The 24000-nt window shown below is 46.8% G+C and overlaps 1 long non-coding RNA gene across 1 annotated transcript; it reads left to right on the forward strand.

The window, feature by feature from the left end:
* Positions 1–16253: 16253 nt before the first annotated feature.
* LOC115796866 (uncharacterized) lies at positions 16254–23784 on the forward strand. Its single transcript, XR_004021351.1, has 5 exons — positions 16254–16313; positions 18780–19174; positions 19307–19620; positions 19725–19828; positions 23731–23784. It is a non-coding gene; the product is annotated as an uncharacterized LOC115796866 (long non-coding RNA).
* Positions 23785–24000: the final 216 nt, after the last annotated feature.

A 24000-nucleotide genomic window follows, 5' to 3' on the forward strand; every position in this document is an offset into this window, starting at 1 on the left:
CTTTACATTTTGAGAGAAGCCAATTGAATCTAACAATAGATTAAATGCAGTGTTGAGGCTGTCATTCTCAGCATCTACATGGATGTTAAAATCACCCACTATAATTATTTTATCTGAACTGAGCACTAAATCAGATAAAAAGTCTCAGAAATCAGACAGAAACTCTGAGTAAGGACCAGGTGGACGATAGATAATAACAAATAAAACAGGTTTTTGATTTTCCCAATTAGGATGGACAAGACTAAGAGTCAGGCTTTCAAAAGAATGAAAACTTTGTCTGGGTCTTTGATTAATTAATAAGCTGGAATTGAAGATTGCAGCTAATCCTCCTCCTCGACCTGTGCTTCGAGCATTCTGACAGTTACTGTGACTCGGGGGTGTTGATTCATTTAAACTAACATATTCATCCTGCTGTACCCAGGTTTCTGTAAGGCAGAATAAATCAATACGTTGATCAATTATTAAATCATTTACTAATAGGGACTTGGAAGAGAGAGACCTAATGTTTAATAATCCACATTTAATTGTTTTATTCTTTGGTGCAGTTGATGAAGCTGTATTATTTATTGTTTTTGAATTTTTATGCTTAAATAGCTTTTTGCTGATTTTAGCTTTGGTTTTTGGTGGTCTGGGAGCAGGCACCGACTCTATGGGGATGGGGTTTTGGGGGGATGGCAGGAGGAGAGAAGCTGCAGAGAGGCACGTAAGACTGCAACTCTGCTTCCTGGTCTCAACTCTGGGTAGTCAGTTTTTAGGAGGGTTAATAAATTTGGCCAGATTTCTAGAAATGAGAGCTGCTCCATCCACAGTGGGATGGATGCCGTCTCTCCTAACAAGACCAGGTTTTCCCCAGAAACTTTGCCAATTATCTATGAAGCCCACGTCGTTTTTTGGACACCACTCAGACAGCCAGCGATTCAAGGAGAACATGCGGCTAAACATGTCGCTCCTGGTCTGATTGGGGAGGGGCCCAGAGAAAACTACAGAGTCCGACATTGTTTTTGCAAAGTTACACACCGAGTCAATATTAATTTTAGTGACCTCCGATTGGCGTAACCGGGTGTCATAACTGCCGACGTGAATAACGATCTTACCAAATCTACGATTAGCCTTAGCCAGCAGTTTCAAATTTCCATGAATGTTGCCTGCTCTGGCCCCTGGAAGACATTTGACTATGGTCGCCGGTGTCTCTAGCTTCACGTATCAGGATGTTGTGTTTCTCTGAAGCTCAGTTCAGCTCAGATGATTCAGTTCATGTCAGCTGCAGTTAGTTTGCTGCAGATGAGACAAACTGTGATATCAGAGAGGAATCACTGAGCTGCACTGACCCAAAACATCAATTTACAAACTGCTCAGAGACGTTCACACATTATTGTCCAATGAACACAAGTTTGGTGAGCAGCCAGAGTTCATCCTGACATTTATTTTACTGCTGTTAGAATGATGAAATCACAACTAGACTTTAACTTGTCTTTGGTGGCATTTGGACAATTAAATGATCCTTTAGAAACTAGATAGAAATTTCATTATTTGACAACATTGATTTTTCTGTGGTTCAGACTCCAATGAAAAGACAAAAGTCTGTAAATCATTCATTTATTGATCCAAATGATTAAATATCTGCCTTGTTCTATAAAGCCGAGAGAAGAGCTTCTGTTATTTATCATTATCACACTGATGAACATTAGTGCTGAAACACTGCAGGAAATGTGTCATAATGTCAGGATTATTGGATGTGCAGAGTTGTAGTTACTGACAGTGACCACTGGAGGGCAGTGATACTGATAGTTTCTCTGGAACAGTCCAGCTCCACCCTACTATAATCCCACACTACACACTTAATGCTGTGATCCTGCTCACCACCATCAGGCACTGGGCAGCCAAACAAGCACCAAAGGAAATGAATGCGCTCCACAAACAGCAGGATCAGACTAGAAGAGAAAAGAAAGCACTAAATGTGCTCTAACAGCTCATCTAAACACACTGAATCCATTTCCCACATACCTGTGAGCATCACTGCCATCTGCAACCAAGATCAGAGCAAAAAGCCAGGAGAGCCTGAACCATGGACTCCAGGTGAGCCCTATAATCAGCTGTGATTAGAGAGCTAGAGGAGGACTCAGGGTTCATGCTGCATTCACAAGCAGCACTCAGGAGAGGAGCAGTTTCCACTAAGAATTCCCCGCTACACAACATTATAGAAATGACTGTTAGTATTAATATCCACTCGTCATGATTCACATCATTTCTTCCCTCAGTGTTTGTCTGAATGTGTCACTGAGTCAGAGCCTGTTTATCTCTGTGTCTGTGTCTCTGTTAAACATCTTTCTTCCAGCAGGAATCAAACACACACTGAGCCAAGCAGCAGTTCATCCTCCTGTGTGAGACTCTCCTCATTTAAGGCTCTTTTCACACCTGCGCTCTTTAGTCCATTTCAGTCTGACTCTGGTTCGGTTCCCCCTTGGTGCGGTTCGCTTCTGCAGATGTGAGATTGGTTCACTTGGAGTTGGCTTGGAGTTTTTTCTGAGTGGAAAGAAACCAAACCACAGGAAAAAGCTACAAGTTTACAAACTCATCAGCTGATTCAGAGCAGAGTGAACGAACTGCAGGGGAGAAAACGCCCTAAACCACCTCATAGGTCGTTTGTACAGCACCTTCTTACCACCAACACCTACGTTTCAACATGAAGCGCCCTCTAGTGGTCGCGCAGGAAAGGTCGTGTGAATAACGTGTTCGGGTTTCTCCGGCAAATTCCGAAGAAAGACGGAAATCTGGATTTCCTCAGACCTGTTTTAGTAACTCAGGTAAAGTTTGATTGTGTTCATTTTAGAAAGAAATGAATGATCAACACTTTATTGTTGCTTTCTCCTGCTGTGTGTGCTGATAACTATCAGTGGATCACTTTGATGCTGCAGAAATCTCACAAACTTGTGTGGTATTTGTGCGCTGAGGCAGCGATGGTTACGCAGCAGAACTCAGCTGAGAATCATTTTCAGATTTCTGCATTATAAATGTGTCTGTGACAGTTAGCAGCACGTCCACTGATACACAGCACAGGAAACTGTTATTAGTTCATTCTGCACACACACACAAACACTCTGCACACACCTGCATGAAGAACCAAATTTAGACTTTTGGTTTAGTGAACGTCAGATTTTCACATGTTCTGTGAGAATGTGGAAACAGTGAAGGAGAGCTTTAAAGTCCTTCAGTCAGTGTCATGGTCCTGGGCCGTCTGCCCAGCATTTTGTGTTTAGTTCTGTCTTCCCTGAGTTTTGTTGTTTTTCAGTTGTTTTGATACGTTTGTTCCCCTCGTCCCTGTCTCCCCTGCTCCATGGTCTTGTCATGATGTCTTGTCCCTGACCTCCTGTGTTTTCATGTTGAGTTTATTCCTAGTGTTGTGACTAGTCTGTGTCTCTGCCCCGTGTCTGTGTGCCAGTCCCCCGTATGTAGTCTGCGTGCGCCTTGGTTAGTCACTTCCTGTATTATTTTGACAGTCGTATGTTCCCTGTGCTTTGTGTTTAGTTTTGCTTCCCATGTTGTTAGTTTCATTTGCTTCACCTGTTTTGCCCTGCTGTTTCTTCTTGCCCTAATTACCTGCTGTGTATTTAAGCCCTCAGTGTTCATCTGTTCTTGTCGCGTCGTCTTCAGTGTTCCCTCGTTGTGTCTGTTCCTTCTCTGTAGTTCCTTTAGTTTAGTTTTGGCATCTGTCCAGCCCCTGCCTAGCTGTGTTCTGGTTTCTGTTATTTTCCCAATAAATCCTGTTTTTGAGTCTGCATCCTGGGGTCCAATTCTGCCTGCCACACACACGCCATGACAGAACGACGCGACCAAAATACGGACCTCGCGGACTCAAGCCAGCGGGGACGGCAGCGAGCCGTACGGGTTTTCCTGCAGGAAATAGAGAGGTGGCGTGCTCCGGAGGACGAGTCACGCTTTCTGGGCACTAGTCTCGCCCTAGGAGGACCCGGCTGGGGAAAGAGACCTCAGCTTCAGTACTCGCCACTCTCCCCACCTCTGAAACTGCAGCCGCGCTCGCCGGCAGTCACCCCGCCTCCGCCCATGCCTCCAGGGATAAGGCTAGGCGGCTTCTCCGTGATGCCAGGCCCACCATCTCCTGCTTCGTTTCCTAGCGCCGCTCCCCTCTCTCATCCTACAGCGGGGGCGCGGAAGCGGAGCTCTCGGCGCCGGAGTAAAACTCAGTCAGCGAACTATGATACAACTCCTGTGTCAGCCATAGACAGTTTGATCATGAACTCAGTTACTGACATTTCACAAATCATAAAGAAGACAAATTGTTCCATAGATACTCTTGCCATGCCTGCCCATTCAAGACCTGTGGTTTCTGAAGCTGTTCCTCCCTCACCAGAATTGGGAAAGGAAATCTGTAGCTCAATGATGGACCTCTGTGAGCAATGGCTTAAATGCCCCAGTCAGGGGTATCGAGACGCCATGGCCCACAGTGCGCACAGATTGGAGTCCAGTTTTCCCTGGCTTTTGGACGCTTTGCCAGGTTCGAAGAGGGGCTTGGTCGAAAGTATGATCCACTCGGTGGTACCCATTTCTGTTCCACGGGTGGGGGCAGCCACAGAAGAACCTGCACCCGCACCCGTTTCTGTTCCACGGGTGGGAGCATCTAAGCCACAGTCACCCACGCCGCCTGCATTTCAGACTACAGCAGCTCCTCCCCAGTTACTCCCGTCTCATTCGGCTGTAGCTCCAGCTCCTCCCCAGTTACTCCCGTCTCAGTCAGCTGTAGCTCCGGCCACCTCCCAGTCTCAGTCAGCTGTAGCTCCGGCCACCTCCCAGTCTCAGTCAGCTGTAGTTCCGGCCTCCGCTCAGTCTCAGTCAGCCTCTGTAGCTCTCCCCGCTTCAACTTCCCCAGTGCCAGCTCTCCCCGCTTCAGCTCCCTCAGCCTCAGCTCTCCCTAGCTCTCAGCCTGCTCGCCCTCAGTCAGCAGCAGCTCCAGCCGCTCTAGTTCACCCTGCCTCAGCTTTGCCCCCTCCAGTGGTTTCTCTTTCTGTGATCCCCTTGGTCAGTTTAGTTTCACCTCCAGTCCCTTCATCTTCAGTTTTAGTCTCAGTCCCCTCATCCTCCTCAGCGTCAGCCCCCTCGTCCTCAGTCACCTCAGTCCAGTCTGGTCCTACTCCCTCCGTGGTTTCGGTCTCCTCAGCTTCCATACTCCAGTCAGCTTCCCCGGTCCCCACAGCCAGTGCTTCAGCTTTGCCCCCTTCAGTGGCGTCACTTCCCTTAAATCCCTTGGTCTCTCCAGTCAGTTTAGTTTCATCTTCAGTTCTAGTCGCACTCTCCTCGGTTTCCTCCGTGCCCTCTGTCCCCGTAGTCCCTCAGGTCCCCGTAGTCCCTCAGGTCCCCGTAGTCCCTTACTCTACTTCCACTTCTGGTCCCTCAGTCCCTCAGGTCCCCGTAGTCCCTCAGGTCCCCGCAGTCCCTCAGGTCCCCGCAGTCCCTCAGGTCCCCGTAGTCCCTTACTCTACTTCCACTTCTGGTCCCTCAGTCCCTCAGGTCCCCGTAGTCCCTTCAGCTCTCCCTAGCGCCCAGCCTGCTTCCACGCAGCCGGCTCTCCCTAGCGCCCGGCCTGCTTCCACGCAGCCGGCTCTCCCTAGCGCCCGGCCTGCTTCCACGCAGCCGGCTCTCCCTAGCGCCCGGCCTGCTTCCACGCAGCCGGCTCTCCCTAGCGCCCGGCCTGCTTCCACGCAGCCGGCTCTCCCTAGCGCCCGGCCTGCTTCCACGCAGCCGGCTCTCCCTAGCGCCCGGCCTGCTTCCACGCAGCCAGTCGTCTCCCGGCCTGCTTCCACGCAGCCAGTCGTCTCCCGGCCTGCTTCCACGCAGCCAGTCGTCTCCCGGCCTGCTTCCACGCAGCCAGTCGTCTCCCGGCCTGCTTCCACGCAGCCAGTCGTCTCCCGGCCTGCTTCCACGCGGCCCCTAGTGCTAGTTCCCTTAGCTTCAGTCCCTTCAGTTTTGGTCCCCTTAGTCTCCCCGGTCCCTCAGGTTCCCTTTGTTCCCTCCTCTGGTCCCTCAGCTCCTTTAGTTGTGGTTCCCCCTGCAGCCTCAGTCCCAGTCTCCTCTGCTCCTGCTCCCCCGACTCCGGTTTCCCCGCAGTTAGCTTCAGTCCCCTTACCTCTTCCGCAGTCAGCTTCCCCAGTGTCAGCTTCCCCGTCCTCAGCTTCCACGCTCTTAGCGCCCTCCGTGTCAGCTCCCCCAGTGTCAGCCTTAGTTCCCCCAGCTCCCTTAGTCTCTCAGGTCCCCTTAGTCTCCTTAATTCCCTCCTGTGCTTCCATTCCTGGTCCCTCGTTCCCCCTAGTTCCCTCAGTCTCCCTGCAGTCAGAGTCCATAGCGTCAGCTCCCTCGCCCTCCATAGCGTCAGCTCCCTCGCCCTCCATAGCGTCAGCTCCCTCGCCCTCCATAGTGTCAGCTTCCACGCACCCACCATCACATGCACCCGGTCCATCCCCCAAGCAGCCCCAGCTGCTCAGTGAAGTAGCTGTGTGCCCTACACCGCAGACCCAGCCTGCACATTCGGAGCCTCACCTTGTAGGCCCCGTTCAGCCCAAGGGTCCGGCTCAGTCGGAGCCGTGTTTGAAGCCCAAGGGTTACGCTCAGTTGGAGCGTCGGGCTCGGTTCGAGCCTCCTGCCTCGTCTCGCCGCCGCCGCCGCCTGGAGCGCGGTCGGCCCTCAGTCTCGTCTCGCCGCCGCCGCCGCCTGGAGCGCGGTCGGCCCTCAGTCTCGTCTCGCCGCCGCCGCCGCCTGGAGCGCGGTCGGCCCTCAGTCTCGTCTCGCCGCCGCCGCCGCCTGGAGCGCGGTCGGCCCTCAGTCTCGTCTCGCCGCCGCCGCCTGGAGCGCGGTCGGCCCCCAGTCTCGTCTCGCCGCCGCCGCCGCTGGAGCCGCGGTCGGCCCCCAGTCTCGTCTCCTCGCCGCCGCCGCTGGAGCCGCGGTCGGCCCCCAGTCTCGTCTCCTCGCCGCCGCCGCTGGAGCCGCGGTCGGCCCCCAGTCTCGTCTCCTCGCCGCCGCCGCTGGAGCCGCGGTCGGCCCCCAGTCTCGTCTCCTCGCCGCCGCCGCTGGAGCCGCGGTCGGCCCCCAGTCTCGTCTCCTCGCCGCCGCCGCTGGAGCCGCGGTCGGCCCCCTGCCACGATTCCTCGTCGCCGCCGCTGGTGCCGCGGTCGGCCCCCTGCCACGATTCCTCGTCGCCGCCACTGGAGCCGCGGTCGCCCGCCTGAGAGGTTTGGACTCTGCTTTTTGGCCCCTTGGCCTGGACGGCCCCCTGAACTATGGACTGTTTGTTCCCCCTGGCCATTGCTCTTTTTGTTTCTGTTTTTGTCATAGCTCCTGAACTGTTCCTTGTTTTGACCCCCTGTTTTGGACATTGGAGCTCTCCGGCCTTGTGCCGTCGCTTTTTGTTTCATCCAGTTGTTTTTTTTTCTCATCCCTGTGTTTTGTCCCTGTTTTTGGACTTTGTCCCGGCCTTGTGCCCCTGCTGTTTTTGTTCTGACATTGTGATTTTTGATGTTTTGCTCCCTGCCTTTGTTGCTCCCTGCCTGGTTTTGTTTTTGTTCCGGTCCCTCCGTCCTGGTCCCCCGCCTCCCTCCCTGGTCTGGTTTTGTTTCCTGTTTTGGCCGTCGGGTGCCGGCCTTTGAGGGGGGGGTGCTGTCATGGTCCTGGGCCGTCTGCCCAGCATTTTGTGTTTAGTTCTGTCTTCCCTGAGTTTTGTTGTTTTTCAGTTGTTTTGATACGTTTGTTCCCCTCGTCCCTGTCTCCCCTGCTCCATGGTCTTGTCATGATGTCTTGTCCCTGACCTCCTGTGTTTTCATGTTGAGTTTATTCCTAGTGTTGTGACTAGTCTGTGTCTCTGCCCCGTGTCTGTGTGCCAGTCCCCCGTATGTAGTCTGCGTGCGCCTTGGTTAGTCACTTCCTGTATTATTTTGACAGTCGTATGTTCCCTGTGCTTTGTGTTTAGTTTTGCTTCCCATGTTGTTAGTTTCATTTGCTTCACCTGTTTTGCCCTGCTGTTTCTTCTTGCCCTAATTACCTGCTGTGTATTTAAGCCCTCAGTGTTCATCTGTTCTTGTCGCGTCGTCTTCAGTGTTCCCTCGTTGTGTCTGTTCCTTCTCTGTAGTTCCTTTAGTTTAGTTTTGGCATCTGTCCAGCCCCTGCCTAGCTGTGTTCTGGTTTCTGTTATTTTCCCAATAAATCCTGTTTTTGAGTCTGCATCCTGGGGTCCAATTCTGCCTGCCACACACACGCCATGACAGTCAGAGCTGAGACTGGATCACACACAGACACACCAGTGGGTTCATGATGTTCAGGACCGGCTCAGAGCGGACGCTCATAAAGTCTGTGTTGAACACGCTCACCTGAACGCATCATTACCAGCATCCATTGGTTTGTAAAGGGTCAGAGGTCAGGGCTCCCTGCTGGATCTCCACATGAAGACAGAGCAGCTTCATCTGTGTGTCGAGCAGCTCAGAGCCTTCAGGAGAAAACAGCCACTTCTGCAGGACGTCAGGAATAAAGGCATCGAGGGTCAGTGTTGCTGCAGTGCTGTGTGGCTCCTGTTTCATTGTTGTCTCTCTGTGTGTTCACAGAAGTGCATCAAAGTGTGCAGATGAAGAGTTCCACTAATATTGTTTCAGTCATGGATCCAGTTTGTGAAACAGCCTCATTTTATTTAGGAAGGAAACATTTTCCTTCTGAGCTGAATCTGAGCTCTGTACATATTTGCTCACTCATTTTACACTCCATTGTTTCCAATAGAAGCTGCTCTGAAACATGATGGTGGAAGAGCATGCTGGGAAATCTCTCACTGCTCTCTGTCACTGATGGATGATGCACTTGAACTTGTTGATATCAGCGATGCAATAATGAATGTTTGAGAGTGTGTGGAGGAGCTGATGAGCTCAGCAGCATTCTGAATGATATTTAGTGAGCCAGAGCAAATCTGTGCCTGCAGCTGTTTCCTCCTCTGATGAGTGCAATCAGAAAGAGTCAGTAAAGCAAACGAGTCCTGAACGGCTGGACTGGCTCAAAATAACTGGCTTTAGATGGAGTCAGCTTTAAGATTGTGTGTTCACTTTATTCCACTGCACTGAGCTGTAAAAGCAAATGTGGCCTAAAATCTGGAGTGTTTTAAATGCTGCTCCTGCTGCTCTTTGACCTCCTTTGTCTTTATTTGTGTGCTTCTCAGAGCTTTGACTGAGCTGTGTCAGATATGACGCTTCCTGTCATGATGTTCTTCTGACAGTGAGGCCTTCATGTGTGCGTCGCTTCACTAACTTTATCACTTTATCACTCTGTCACTTCACAGTTAGAAAGTGTGCTGGCTCGTGCAGCACGCTGGGAACAATATGTGATGGAGGCTCAGTGGTTTGTTCCACTGTGAACCATTAACTGTCCTACAGTCGAGTTTCCCTTCATGCTTCACACTCAGTCTCTTTCAAACCTCCACAAACGCCTTTGTGATCAACAAATATCTTTGTGTTTGCTTCTTTGTGTGTCAGCTGTTTGATTTAGCATCAACCATCACAGGGAGACTGCATGTGTGTCTCACACACACACACACACACTCTTCAACACACACCGCTGCATATCTGCTACCATGAGTTTGTAGTAAAGAAGTGGTTTTCAGCTCCATCACAGCAGCTTCAAGTGTCACAGGATGGAGCTCACAGCAGAGGTGGTGCTGACATGTTGACGAGTAGGACCTGATCCATGTTCTCTGGAAACAGGACCAACATTACAGTTTCTTCCAAGAAGTAAAGCAGAGCTTCAGGAGAAGTGACAGTCACATGTAGAGAAGCCACAAACGGCTGAACCACAGACTGAGTTCTCTTTTCTCTGCTTTCACACTCTTTGACCCTCTTCATGTTGGAGTCGGCACAGACTGCACTAATCAGTCCTCTCCACTACAGTCTGCTGTGCCAGTGATGGAGGACGCGGCCACACTTCAGCCTGTTTTTACAGCTGTCCTTGAAGCGGAGCTCGGGTCCACCTACTTGACGGGAACCGTGAGCCAGCTCGCAGCACAAGAGTCCTTTTGCTGCTCTGTGGTCCGTACGACAAACGTGCCCTCAGCAGCAAAGAGCATTTCTCTCTAGCTTTAGTTCTGTGTCTGTGATGCTGATGAAATGATCCCATTGGATATTCAGGATGAGGCCTAGGTGGCGCTGTTGTGTGTACAGAGCTGCCTGACTTCATGCTGATATTCTCTGTAGCAGCCCTGGTCCCTGCACAAACATTGTTTCCTTTCAATATGAACTTGTATAAATGTGAAATGACAATAAAAGCTGAGCTCAGCTCATATAAAGTCCATGTTTGACTGCATCCATCAGCAGAGGCATCAAGCATTGGTCACACACAGCAGTTATGGTTGAAGCTGAGAGATCATGTGACTCAAACACTTCCACAAGTGACAAAATGCACAAGATGCTGTTTGAATCCAGGAGTTCCTCCTTCATAGAGCAGCCACATTAATCCTGAACTTCCAGAGACACAAAGTTCCTGGATGGAAGAAGCTTCCTATCAGCAGCATTAATGTGTGTGCAGTTCTCTGCAAACTCAGCAGGAATCATTAATGTGAAGCTCTGAACTCTGCTGATCCTCTTTGAATCCTGGATCAGCTCAAAGGCTTCAAGATGTTGTTCAGACGTGTTGAACTGACTGAACATTGATGGACTGAAGCTTCCAGTCACAGTGAGTTAGTGTGTGTGTGTGTGTGTGTGTGTGTGTGTGTGTGTGTGTGTGTGTGTGTGTGTGTGTGTGTGTGTGTGTGTGTGAGAGAGAGATCAAAGGTATTTTGCTCTCTATTTTGCAGCTTTATTTAAAGTCTGATCTGCTTCTTTATCTTAAAGTACTCAAAGCTTTTTTACAGCTGTCTTGAAGTACTTCTGCTTTCTTCAGTATTTCTCTTTGTTCAGCTGTAAAGAATGATAGATGGTGAGGCACAAGCATGATCTTATGGTGAAACTAAAAATGTATTGATTGTCTTTAACTACAGAAAACCACTGAATGAATTCAGACAGGGTAGTCATGGAGTCTTCCTTCATTAAACCTTTGTGTAAACATCCATCCATCCTTTCACTTCCGCTTATCCTGTTCAGGGGGGGCTGGAGCCCATCCCAGCTGACATAGTGCTAGATGCAGGGGACACCCTGGACAGGTCGCCAGCATGTCGCAGGGCCAACACAGAGAGACAAACAACATCCACATTCACATTCACATATGGGCAATTTAGAGCAGCCAATTAACCTAACCCCAGTAAGTGCATGTTTTTGGACTGTGGGAGGAAATCCACACAAACACGGGGAGAACATGCAAACTCCACACAGAGAGAGAGGGAGGGGCCTGGGATCGAACCCAGGCCTTCCAGATGTTATTCTAACTGTGAGGCAGCAGTGCTAACCCCCCTTCTGTGTAAACAGCGGTTAAAGAACTGAGCTCAGCTAAAGCTGCAAACTAACAGCAAAGAAAACAGATGAGGAAACTCCTCGTGTTCAAACAGGTGTTGGTGGAGACGCAGAGCAGAGCATGACTGACAGTCACTGGCAGTCACTGACAGTCACTGACAGGCTGACGTCACTCTGCAAACATAAAGCATCGAGTCCATCAGGGCAAATGTGCAGATTAGTCTGCACCAAAAACGAGCTGTGATCAATGATTTCCATAAGACTGACTCCACCCACACTGCAGCTCCATTTTCAGACACTGATGTTAAATCCTCCACAGTGACAAACATCATTGTCAGGTTATTTCCTGAAAAGAAAAAACTTCTTTCAGCAGCCTGATGATGATATTCTGGTTCATTGATAATCTTTTGCCAAGTTTCTCAGACATCCACCGCTTCCTCCTTTAAATCATGTCTGACAATTTTAAATCAAAGTTCCTGTCAGGAATGACGTCCAGCAGCCAAACTGAACTGATGAAAGACGAAGCACATTTTCTTATTTTATACAAACTGATGACACATGTTAGCTCATACTTAGAGCCACCTCCCTGTTTCAAACTCTGTCACCACTTAGCACCAGTATAGCCTACAGGAGGCAAAGGTCCTCATTCAAGTGGGTCTGTGGTGTGTTTAGTAAGGCGTCTACTTAGGAACTATATTACTGAAGTACTACTGTGATGTGTGTAGATTATATTGACATGACATTGTGTTTCATGCTAAAATAAACAAACACAGTAAACAGAAAACTCAAACTGACAACAGCAGGAAGGTGAGACACATGTGGAGGAGGTTCAGTCATATCCTGATCATCAAGACAGATTTGATCATTGTCCTCAGCTGCTGTGTAGAGATGGTCTGACTGGTCGCTGTTACTGGGAGGTCGAGTGGAGAGGAGATGTTGAAATATCAGTGAGTTACAGAAGAATCAGCAGGAAAGGAAAAGATAAGATAAGATAAGATAGTGTTTATTCGTCACATGCACAGTTATACACAGTACAAAGCACAGTGAAATGTATTTTGTACCTGCAACCATATATACACACATATAAATAAGAAGAATAAAAATAAAAATAAGTAATTCACACTATACACTATACACACTTTTATAAATTATAATATTTACATTGTGCAATAATGGTCCAGTTAGGGCTCAGAGTTGAGCAGACGGATGGCTTGTGGGTAAAAACTCTTCTTCAACCTTTCAGTCTTAGCCCTCAGGCAGCGGTAACGCCGGCCTGATGGGAGCAGGGAGAAGAGAGAGTGTCCGGGGTGGCTGGGCTGTTTTAGGATCTTCATGGCCCTCAGCCTGCACTGCTTGGTGTAAATGTCCTGCAGGTTGGGGAGGGTGGTTCTGATGGTCCGTTCAGCTGAACGAACCACCCTTTTTAGGGCCATGAAGTCCTGCTTGGTGCAGTTTCCCATCCAGGTGGTGATGCTCCCACGCATGATGCTCTCGATGGTGCAGGTGTAAAAGTTCCTGAGCACCTTGAGTGGGAGCTTGAAGTCTCTCAGCCGCCTGAGGAGGTAGAGACGCTGTCTGGCCTTCTTCACAGTGATGTTTATGTGATGAGTCCAGGACAGGTCCTGTGAGATGGTCACTCCCAGGTATTTGAAAGTGTCCACTCTTTCCACCTCAGCACCACTGATGACAAGTGGATGGTAGTCCCTCTGCTGCTTCCTGCTGAAGTCCACGATCAGTTCCTTTGTTTTGCTGACGTTGAGCAGGAGGTGGTTCTCCTGGCACCAGTTCTCCAGGCGGGAGACCTCTCTCCTGTAGGCTGTCTCCTCATTGTGAGAGATTAGTCCCACAACAGCAGTGTCGTCAGCAAACTTGATGATGACGTTGGACTCTGACGTGGCCTCGCAGTCATGGGTGTACAGTGAGTACAGCAGAGGGCTGAGCACACAGCCTTGGGGGGATCCAGTGTTGAGGGTGAGGGAGGATGAGGTGAGGTGACCCACTCGTACCACCTGTGGTCTGCTGGTCAGGAAGCTGTGAACCCACCTGCACAGGGATGGGCCCAGGCCCAGGTCCAGCAGCTTAGAGACCAGCCTGGAGGGAACTATGGTGTTGAATGCTGAGCTGTAATCTACAAACAGCACTCTCACATAGTTCCCCTTACCAGTGTCTATGTGTGAAAGGGTCTTGTGGAGGAGGAAGGATATGGCGTCATCTGTGGATCTGTCTGGCCGGTATGCAAACTGTAGTGGGTCGAGGGTGGTGGGCAGTGAGGAGGTGATGAATGTCTTGATGAGTCTCTCAAAACACTTCATCACCACAGAGGTGAGTGCTATGGGCCTGAAGTCATTGGGGCTGCTGGGGTGTGGTTTCTTTGGGACAGGGACTATGATGGACTTTTTAAAGCAGGTGGGAATCACACACAGTTTCAGTGAGAGGTTGAATATCAGTGTAAACACAGGTGCCAGCTGGTCAGCGCAGGTCTTAAGGACACGTCCACTAATACCGTCTGGTCCAGCCGCTTTCCTGGTGTTTACACGTCTAAACGCCCTCCTCACGTCGCGCTCCGTCACAGTGAGTGTCTCCGCCCCTCCGGCCGGGAGCGCAGCGGGCTGTCGGCTTCCCGACTCAAAGCGCGCAAAAAAGATGTTGAGTTCATCAGCCAGAGAAGCGTCGGCACTCACCGGGTGTGTGTGTGGTGCTTTGTAGTCCGTGATGGTGCGTAGTCCCTGCCACAGTCCCCTGGAGTCAGACTGTTGTAGTTGCTGTTCCAGTCTGCGGCCGTAGCGATGTTTAGCCTCTTTTCACCGCTCTGCGGACGTTGTATGATGCAACCTTGTAGTCCTCCATGTTCCCAGAGGTGAGGCCGGAGTTGTAGGCAACGGTGCGGGACCTCAGGGCGTCACGGACAGATTTATCCACCCACGGCTTCTGGTTGGGAAAAGTCCTGATGGTCCTCCTAAGCGAAGTGTCATCAACAACTTTCCCAATAAATCCCACAACAGTTTCCGTAAACTCCTCGATGTCTCCGCCCACGCTGCTGCGAAACATGTCCCAGTCGGTTGAATCCAACGCACCCTGCAGAGCGGCCTCTGTTTGATCAGACCACCGTGTCACTTCTCTCACAGCAGGGGGTTCCTGCCTGAGCCTTTGTTTGTATTTCGGCATGAGAAGGACAGCGGTGTGATCTGACTTCCCAAAGGGCGGAAGAGGCTTTGCTTTGTAGCCCTCTTTGAATGGAGAGTAGCAGTGGTCTAGGGTCCTCTCTCCTCTGGTGGGGCAGTCTATGTGTTGAGTAAACTCTGGTATCACCTTTTTCAAGTTTGCACTGTTAAAGTCCCCGGCTACGATGAGAGCCGCATCACGCTGGTTAGCCTGATAGGTGGAAATAGCCTCATGTAGCTCGGATAGTGCAGTGTTTGTGTCCGCCTGAGGTGGAATATAGACGGCGCTGAAGATGACCAAAGTGAACTCGCGGGGCAGGTAGTGGGGACGGCATTTCAGGGTTAGGAGCTCCAGGTTAGGTGAACATGATTGTTTCAGAAGGACAACATTCCTACTGTCACACCAGTTGTTATTAATCATTAGGCACACACCTCCTCCTCTTGATTTTCCAGACTCACTCGTTCTGTCCGTGCGATGAACACTGAAGAACTCCGACGGCTGTACGGCGTGGTCCGGTATGAGGGGAGTCAGCCATGTCTCCGTGAGACAGATGATGTTGCAGTCCCTTATGTCCCTCTGAAACTGTATCCTGGTCCTGAGTTCGTCCAGCTTGTTATCCAGTGACTGGACATTAGCCAACAGGATGCTCGGCAGTAGCGTTTGGTGCGCTCTACACCTCAGCCTCTCTCTTACGCCGGCTCTTTTCCCTCGGGCCCTTGTCCGTGACCTGGGTGCTCCGCGCCCTCCTTTGTTTGAGCTGGCCCACTGGAAACACAGGATCTCCCGGGGCCAAGCCGGGTCGGGAGAAAAAGGTGTCAGAATACAGCCAGAGTGCTGTATTCTGATATTAAAAAGAGTCTGTCTGTCATACGTGATAAGACACAGAGCAGGCGGAATTATTAGATGACTGTGTGTTTGGAAGAAATGATCAGTCCTGGAGTCTGAACTGCTCAGTTTTTAATGGTTAGTCTGTCTGTCACATTAACCATGAAAGATTCATCTCCTCCCCCTCCTCCTCCTCTGTCTCTCACAGAGTAGCAGTGTATGTGGACTGTCCTGCTGGCACTCTGTCCTTCTACAGAGTCTCCTCTGACACTCTGATCCACCTCCACACCTTCAACACCACATTCACTGAACCTCTTTATCCTGGATTTACAGTCTGGTTTCCTGCTTCCTCAGTGAGTCTGTGTGTAGTTTAGTGTAAAGAGTTAAAGATCACATAAAACTTCTAGTAACAGTTTTTTCATATAGTCTGGATTGGATTCACTGGTGATGTTTCAATCCCTCCACCTCCTTCACACAGACTCAGTGTGAATGAATCTCTCCCTGACTGCTGTCACTCACACTGATCCAGCAGTGATGTTGGAGACACAGAGTGACAGAAAACTCTGATCTGTTCTCATTCATGAGATCACGTCTGTATCATTAGAGGAGGGCTTGTGAAGTTCAGCTGTGCCTCCTTCTTGGTTTGAGGGAAATCAAAGTTCAGATCAAATGTAAAACAAACTGTAAAGAAAGGAGAGAAAAGTTCCTGGGAGAGGAGAATCTGAGGGAAAATCAGGTAAATGGTAAAGTCTGATGTTCAGGAACTGCTGCTCCTGCTGAGCCCCTCCCACCTGTGCTGCTTCAGGTGAAGTCCCGCCTCCTTCCATGCAGCAGCTCACCTGTGTGTCAGTGTTTAGTGTCCAGGTGTGGAGTGGAGCTTCTTCTTCTTCTGCTGTGTTTGCAGAAACTGTAAGTTTGCTTTGTTTCCTTTAACAGTTTGTCTTCAGGAACTTTACTGTTTGTTTCTGCTCTGTGAGGTTTGGATGTTCAGCTCTGATTTCCACACAAACTTTGTTTAATGATTATAGATTAATATCAGTTGTGTGGAGCTTGGTTCCATCAGAAACTGCAGAAATCTACTGCTCCATATTTAGATAAGAACCATGACCTTATATGGGGTCAGGCTGAGGACCCTAGGTGCAGTAAGTGAGATTGAAATGATGCGCCCTCCTTCAGAGTGGCTGAGGAGACAATAGACAGGTTATAAGAACACAGTAATTCCTTATATTTATTTATAAAAACAATTTAAAGAAATGAATGTAGGAGATGCACAAATACATGACATAGAAAGCAGGCACACAGACAGGAGTCAGGACTAAACTGAAACTGGACTTTCTGCATATACAGTAAGTGCGGAGTTTGAGCAGGAACTTACATGTAGAGACGTGTTTGCAGAAGAACCAGTTATTGTACCTCCAGGAAAGGTGACTCAACATGTCTGACTTTGTGTCATCAGAACAGGAATGACTGGAATAAAAAAAACTGAAGCATTAGATCAGGGCTCGTATTTAAGGAGCTTCTTCGTAATAAGTGTTACTCCTGGAGTAATTTGAAAGATTATAACATTTTCTAAGAACTATTTTCAATGTTAGCACTAAATCCTGACAAAAATAAAACATTTTTCTGAATTATTTTCACCCTTGAAAGAGCTCCAAAGCTGAAAACTATGAGGATGAGGGGGAGGGTTTGAATAGCCTGAATAGTTTATTAAATCGAGGAGGAATTAGTGGGAAAAACAATGGAGATCACTAGAAATCTTCTCCACACACTGAATAACAGTGAAATAATGAAACGCAGCAGGCTGAGCGGTGCAGAAAGTTTAGAGCTCATTAAACATGTTGAAACATGTCACGTCCCCACCCAAAGGAATGACTCTAAAGAGATCATCACAACAGGAACAATGTAACAGTGCAGCAGTGATGAAGACTTGGATCTGCCCAACCTTCATCAGCAGAGTGATTAGACAGTTACAGATTTTATTGAATAATTAGGCCCCATCTTGTCTCAAAGACCTCATAGTACCATATCACCCCAACAGAGCACTTCACTCTCAGACTGCTGGCTTACTTGTGGTTCCTAGGATACTTAAGAGTAGAATGGGAGGCAGAGCCTTCAGCTTTCAGGCCCCTCTTCTGTGGAACCAGCTCCCAGCTTGGATTCGGGAGACAGACACCCTCTCTATTTTTAAGATTAGGCTTAAAACTTTCCTTTATGATTATCATAGTTGTTATGCTGCAGTGGGCCTGGGCTGTTTGGGGTTTCCATGATGAGTTTTTGTTCTTCATGGATCTCTTTTCACTGTTTATTCCTCACTCTGCATTTAATCATTAGTTATTATTAATCTCTGGCTCTCTTCCACAGCATCTCTTTTCTCTCCTCTCAGCCCTAATCAGTCTCAGCAGATGACCCCCCCTCCCTGAGCCTGGTTCTGCTGGAGGTTTCTTCCTGTTAAAAGGGAGTTTTTCCTTCCCACTGTCACCAAGAGCCTGATCATAGGAGGCTGTTTGACTATAACTGCAGGCTCCTTACGTTGAGGCGACTGTTGTGATTTGGTGGTAAATAAATAAAATTGTATTAAAATGCATAAAGGAGTTAAGACATCACTCATCTTGAACACATTCCAGGGAAAAAAGTGGCTACTTTGAGGAATCTGAAACAGTTTGCTCTGTTTGTTGGTTTGTTCACTGCAGTGTTTTCCAACATGTTTCTGTTCTACAGAGAATGAAACATGAGGTGGAACAGACACATTCAAAAGCATGAAACAAAGTCAACATAGTAAAAGAGCGTTCAAAACTCTAAATGTTTTTGTAGTTAACACTTTGCAACAGTGTCAGAGAACAGTCTGCTGACAGTCTGCTGTAAAGGCAACTAAAGAAACTTAAATGATCTTCAGCTACATTAAGACTTTAAAATGGCTGTAACAGCTCTGCTTTGGGTTCTAAGTGCTGCTCAAACGTGGTCAGTGAATCAGAACTTTGATTTTCTGTGTAATAATTTTGGTGAACAATACAACCCCCACACTTGGTGCATGAGTCAAAGAAACACAAAGCATCTTCATTTTTCTTGAACCTCAAAACAAACTTTGATAATGTGTGCTTTCCATTCATGTCAGACTGTCGAACTCAAGCATCCTTCAAACCATTTTTATTTCCTGTTGACAACAGAAAGATCATTACTCTGTTCAAATCTGCACATACACTAGATTTCCAAAAGTATTCACTGTCTGCTTTCACACAAATATGAATTTGAGTGACATTTTTAATCCAGAGGGTTTATATCAGTTCACCCATTGCAGCTATAACAGCTTCAGCTCTTCTGGGAAGGCTTTCCACAAAGTTTAGGAGTGTTTATGGGAATTTTCAATCTTTCTTCCAGAAGTCCATTTGTGAAATTCACACTGGAATTCACTGAGAGCCAAGTGCCTGATTTTGTACACCTGTGGCCACGGAAGTGATTTGAACACCTGAATTCAGTGATTTGGATGGTGAGTGAATATATTTGGCAGTTTAGTGTATATCATAAACTCAGTTCAGTTTTATTTATATAGCAAGTTGCTCATAACTACCAGCTCTAATTATCAATATTAATTCAGCATTATTAACTCTTAGAACAAAAACTTCTTTGTTGGAACCTAATTTGTCTTCAAAGCAGTTGTGTGTGTTTCACACAGTCACTGAAATGGCAGCTCAGGTACTTTTATGATCTTGACTCTTTGACCTGGACTCAGTCTGACCAGTCGAACGGCATATTTTTAAAGTGAAAACATGAAGGTGTGCCCACACACACACACACACACACACACAGTAAAAAGCTGCTTTTAGATGAAGTGTAGAGAGTGGGACAGAGACGACCTTTGTTCATCACATTTATTGTTCATATTTCCTGTTTTGATGTTTGAGCAGGAAAAGAAACTGTGAAGTGTGTAAAAGTCAGATTAGTGAAGATGTGAGTCCAGACGACGTGTGTGCAGGATCAGCTGAGCTCTGCAGGAGACATGGAGGTTCAAAGGAGGAGAGCCAACAACCATCAGTCACAACACACACACCAAACACACATTTTTACATTCGGTGTCACTTTGACCTTCTTCATGATGTCATCATCAGCATGTTTTTATTATCAAATTTCACACTCAGCTGATTAAAAACAGAAAATACTCAAAGATTTACTTTAACATTCAGTGACTCGTCCTGACATTAAATCACAGGAGGATCAGCAGGTAACGTTTGAATCACTGCACCAACCCCCCCCCTACAGTCTGATTCAACCAGTTTAACCAGCCCTGCTGCTCCTGCTGAGCCCCTCCCACCTGTCCTGTTTCAGGTGGAGTCCCGCCTCCTTCCAGGAATCAGCTCACCTGTGTGTCAGTGTTTGGTGTCCAGGTGTGGAGTGGAGCTTCTTCTTCTTCTGCTCTGTTTGCAGAAACTGTAAGTTTGCTTTGTTTCCTTTAACAGTTTGTCTTCAGGAACTTTACTGTTTGTTTCTGCTCTGTGAGGTTTGGATGTTCAGCTCTGATTTCAGGACAAACTTTGGATCATTCTTTGAAACAAATCACATGATCAGGTTGATTAAAATCAGCTGCTCCATAGTTCACTTTAAACTCACAGCTGGAACTGTGTGTGTGTGTAGCAGCAGTGTGTGTGTGTGTGTGTGTGTGTGTGTGTGTGTAGTGAGATGGATATATTTGTATATATCAGAGGCCTGAAATCAGAGCAGCTCAGAGTTAGTAGATGATCAGAAGCTGATCTCAGATCTGTGGTTACTGTAAATCCACTGTAAGAGCCATTTTCTTTTCTTTCTTTGTATTATCTGTTTGGACACTAGGGGGCGTTTAGTTTATGAGTCACTGTATTTATATGGGAAGGGGTTCGCTCATTTAGGGGTGTTAATGGTGGAGGCGCAACAGTTTTTGACAGTGAACCCTGGTTCTTCATACCATGGACTGCATGAACATCAAGGACAGCTTGAAGTCTTTGGTGGTAGTTGATGGTGGGTGAGGCTCTTTATCTGCTCAGATGTTAAAGCTGCTCATTCTTCTCTGTAAAACACCTCCAGGTCTTCTTAAATTCTCAGCCTGTCAGCTGGAACTGGGAAATCTGGATGAAGGAGGCTGTGTGTGTGTGTGTGTGTGTGTGTGTGTGTGTGTGTGTGTGTGTGTGTGTGTGTGTGTTCAGTTAGTTGATGATCAGGAGCTGAACCCAGCCTCATTATTACTGTGGATCCACTTACAGCAGAGCGGGAATTCAGAAACACTGATCTTGATGTGCTGGTATGCAAAAAATCCAACATGGCAGACATCAAAAAAGCACCCACAGGTGGCAAAGGTACACATACTTCACTCAAGAAGAAGTTCAAATACTTTATTAAAAAAAAGACTGTTGTAAACTGAAGCATTGATTCAGCTTCTTTATTCCAGTAAAAGTGAGAACGTAGAGACTTTGAAATGTTCTAAAGCAGCCGTTTGAAGGACGTTTCTACCAGATGTTTCTGTGCTGAACTCACTGCACCTCAGGTCACATCAGGTCACATCAGTGTGAGCGTTAAAGTGTGATGATGTCATACCAAAATCTCCAGATGTTGTAAACTGTGGATCAGGGTCATTTGGGTAGTTTCTGTTGTCATAATGATCTAAAAAGGTCAAACACAATTGATAATAAATGACTTCACTGAACCATAAACCTTTAATGAAAGAAAAGTTTGTGTTATTATTCATATTCTCTGAAAAACGGCTAAAAAAAAAAAAAAAAACACATTCTGTCAGAGTGTATTAGGGTTTAATATTTTTCCCGAAAATGACATGAATCAAATCCCGGGAAAAGACGAGCCATTTCCCGGGAATCCCGGGAAAAAGTTTATTTATTTTTTAATTTTAATTAGGCCTTCTGTAGCCTGTGTCGTGCTTAACCTATTCTGATATTGTAGAGGTAGCTTTCCAGCTATGTCCTGTTATGCCCAGTAGGGGGCAACGTTGGCTTGATTAATGCAATAAAACCTACATCTCAGCATTCGAGTGCTCGAGCTATGCGGTGTTGTATCGTTCCTCAACACTCCCTTAACAAATATAATTAGAATATTTCTCCATTGTACATGGAATTATACCAAGATATTTTACAACTGCTGGTGCAAAACAATACGGTTCATCTCCACACAGCATTGATAATGACTCAGCTATTTGCACTGTCGTGCACACCGTTCCACCAGTGGAACGCTGTAATAGTCACTGAAAAGTTAACTACCGTACTACACTATAATATGACATAACACAGGGCCTTGAGTAATGCACTACGACTTGGTCATTGCCATTCTGGCAACAGCAAATTTATAACACCGTGTCTGAGGGTTAAAGTAGGTTCGCTGTGAATCGTCTTTAGAAAAACTGGCCAATCCTTATAGCCTAAAAAATATACATTTTACTCAACTCCATTTAAAAAGCGAAATATGTTAAAGTATCTATTTCATGATACTTTCTTCACACATTAGGCCCGTATCCTAATTCATGATTGTTAGTAAGCGGCTGCAAACGAGGAAAAGAAACACTCGAAGTTAAACAGATATTTCTTTATTGTTCAGGGCAGGCATATTTTATAGGCTATATAATGCAATAGAACAATATATAATAATATAAAATTATATAATACAAAATACCTTAGGGTAAACACATTGCCTATGATTTTAAGAAATTAAAGAGGAAAAAGTACAACTGTGTAATACCTCTATTAAATCGCTTAAGGCTGAAGCCTTAAACAGAGGCTGAACGTGCCTGAAATGTAGAGTAATGCTTTTCACATTAAACGAACCCTTCTCTCAATATTTCCTTAAATTTAACATTCTGAAGCTTTCTTTTCTTTCTGAAAGTCAAATCGACGCGCGCGACTCTTTCCCCGGTGTCCCGTCTTAACGTTTCCCGGGAAACGGGAAATGGTTCTGATCGCATTTCCTGGGATTAAACCCTAGAGTGTATATAAAGCTTTGAACTCTGTTATTCTTTTCAGTCACTGAGTTTGACTTTTGTGTGTTTGTGTCATAAAATTGTCACACAAGCAACATAATAAAAAAATTTATTTTTATTTGAGACTTAAGAAATCGGGATATAATGCTTGATTTACAGTAACAAACAGTGTGCTGCAGAGTTACACAGTCACAGTCCTGTAATTAAAAAAAAATAACAGCAACAATTTAACATCATGTTCCTGTTAAATACATTTTATTTTATATTTTATTTCACAGTTTATTTGCAGTACATAAAACAGCTGCAGAGGTTGTGTGTGTTGTTTTGTACATGAAACAGGAAGTGTTGAGCTTGTATGAATGCAGCTGTGTTACAGGTTAAACTGGTTGGACTGTCACAGTTCAGCACTGATGGACTCACATCCCTCCATCTGAGTGCAGATCATTGATCCTGTAGTTGTAGAGCTGAATGTGCTCAGATCAATAACAGTATGTGTGAAGAATAATAACAGCAACAAGAACATTTACCACACAGTTTATTAACTTTGGGGAAATTATGAACAGGCATCAGTGCAGACACCTGTGTTGTTCTTTAGTGTTGTGTCACAGACAGAAAGAAATGTCCTTTTAAAGATGAAATATTGATGATGTTTATTTGCTGCTTTGTCAGCAGCGGCTCCTGAAAAGCCCACAATCCATCAGTTTGAGCTGCTGCTGCTTTCTAACTTTGTGTAACCACTGAGATGAGTTTACAGACACAGGTCAGCTGAAACTGAGCATGTGCTCAAATGCTGAATGACTCTGTGAACACATCATAAACTCATCTGCCTCTCCTCAGCTTCATCTTCATCAGCTCCTCCTCCTCCACCTCTCTGTGCTCTCCTCCATCTGTCCTCTTCTCTCTCTGCCATTCTTTCCCTTTGCTGCAGCGCTGACACATTATTATTGATCAGCTGTTAGAGGCTGAATGTCACAGCCACAGATAATCTGATGCTTTCCTTTGACCATCCAGTTTGTCTTTATTGGCTCTGCCATTAAATCCACCTCAGTGATGACTGAGTTTCACATGGATTTTTACATCCAGCACAGATTTAACACCAACACAAATCCACACTTAAAGTATCCAAGTACATTTACTGCAGTACTTTACTTCTTTGTTCTCTTAAAGTTCTGCTACTATATTTGAATATTTGCAGGTTGTTTCTCTTTTTTCTGCTCGACACTTTTTCACAGCTACAGTTACTTCAGCCTGTACAGATTCAAAGTACAGCTTACATGTTACTGAGTGTAACAGGATCTACTTTCAGTACTTTAAGTACACGTCACAGTGTCAAAGTGAATCAGTGTGTGTGTGCTGGGCTGATGTGTGTTTCCTCTGCAGGTGAAGGTAGAAAGTGTGTGTGAGCTGATGTGAATTCAGCAGCATGGATCAGTGTGAGGACAGAGAGGAGGGAGTCCCTCCCTCTAAAACCACTCTGTGTGGGGAACATGAGAGCCAGACCAAAGCTCAGAGGTGAGATGACCATCTCTAACTGTCCATGACTCTTCTCCATGTCACAGCTCAGCACTCACATCACTGCTGCATCATTATTCACAGGAAAAAGCGCAGAAATAAACGTAAATGTGAACCTGAACCTGAACCTGAACCTGA

The sequence above is a fragment of the Archocentrus centrarchus genome, chromosome 2, assembly GCF_007364275.1.
Source record: "Archocentrus centrarchus isolate MPI-CPG fArcCen1 chromosome 2, fArcCen1, whole genome shotgun sequence".
Lineage (NCBI taxonomy): Eukaryota > Metazoa > Chordata > Actinopteri > Cichliformes > Cichlidae > Archocentrus > Archocentrus centrarchus.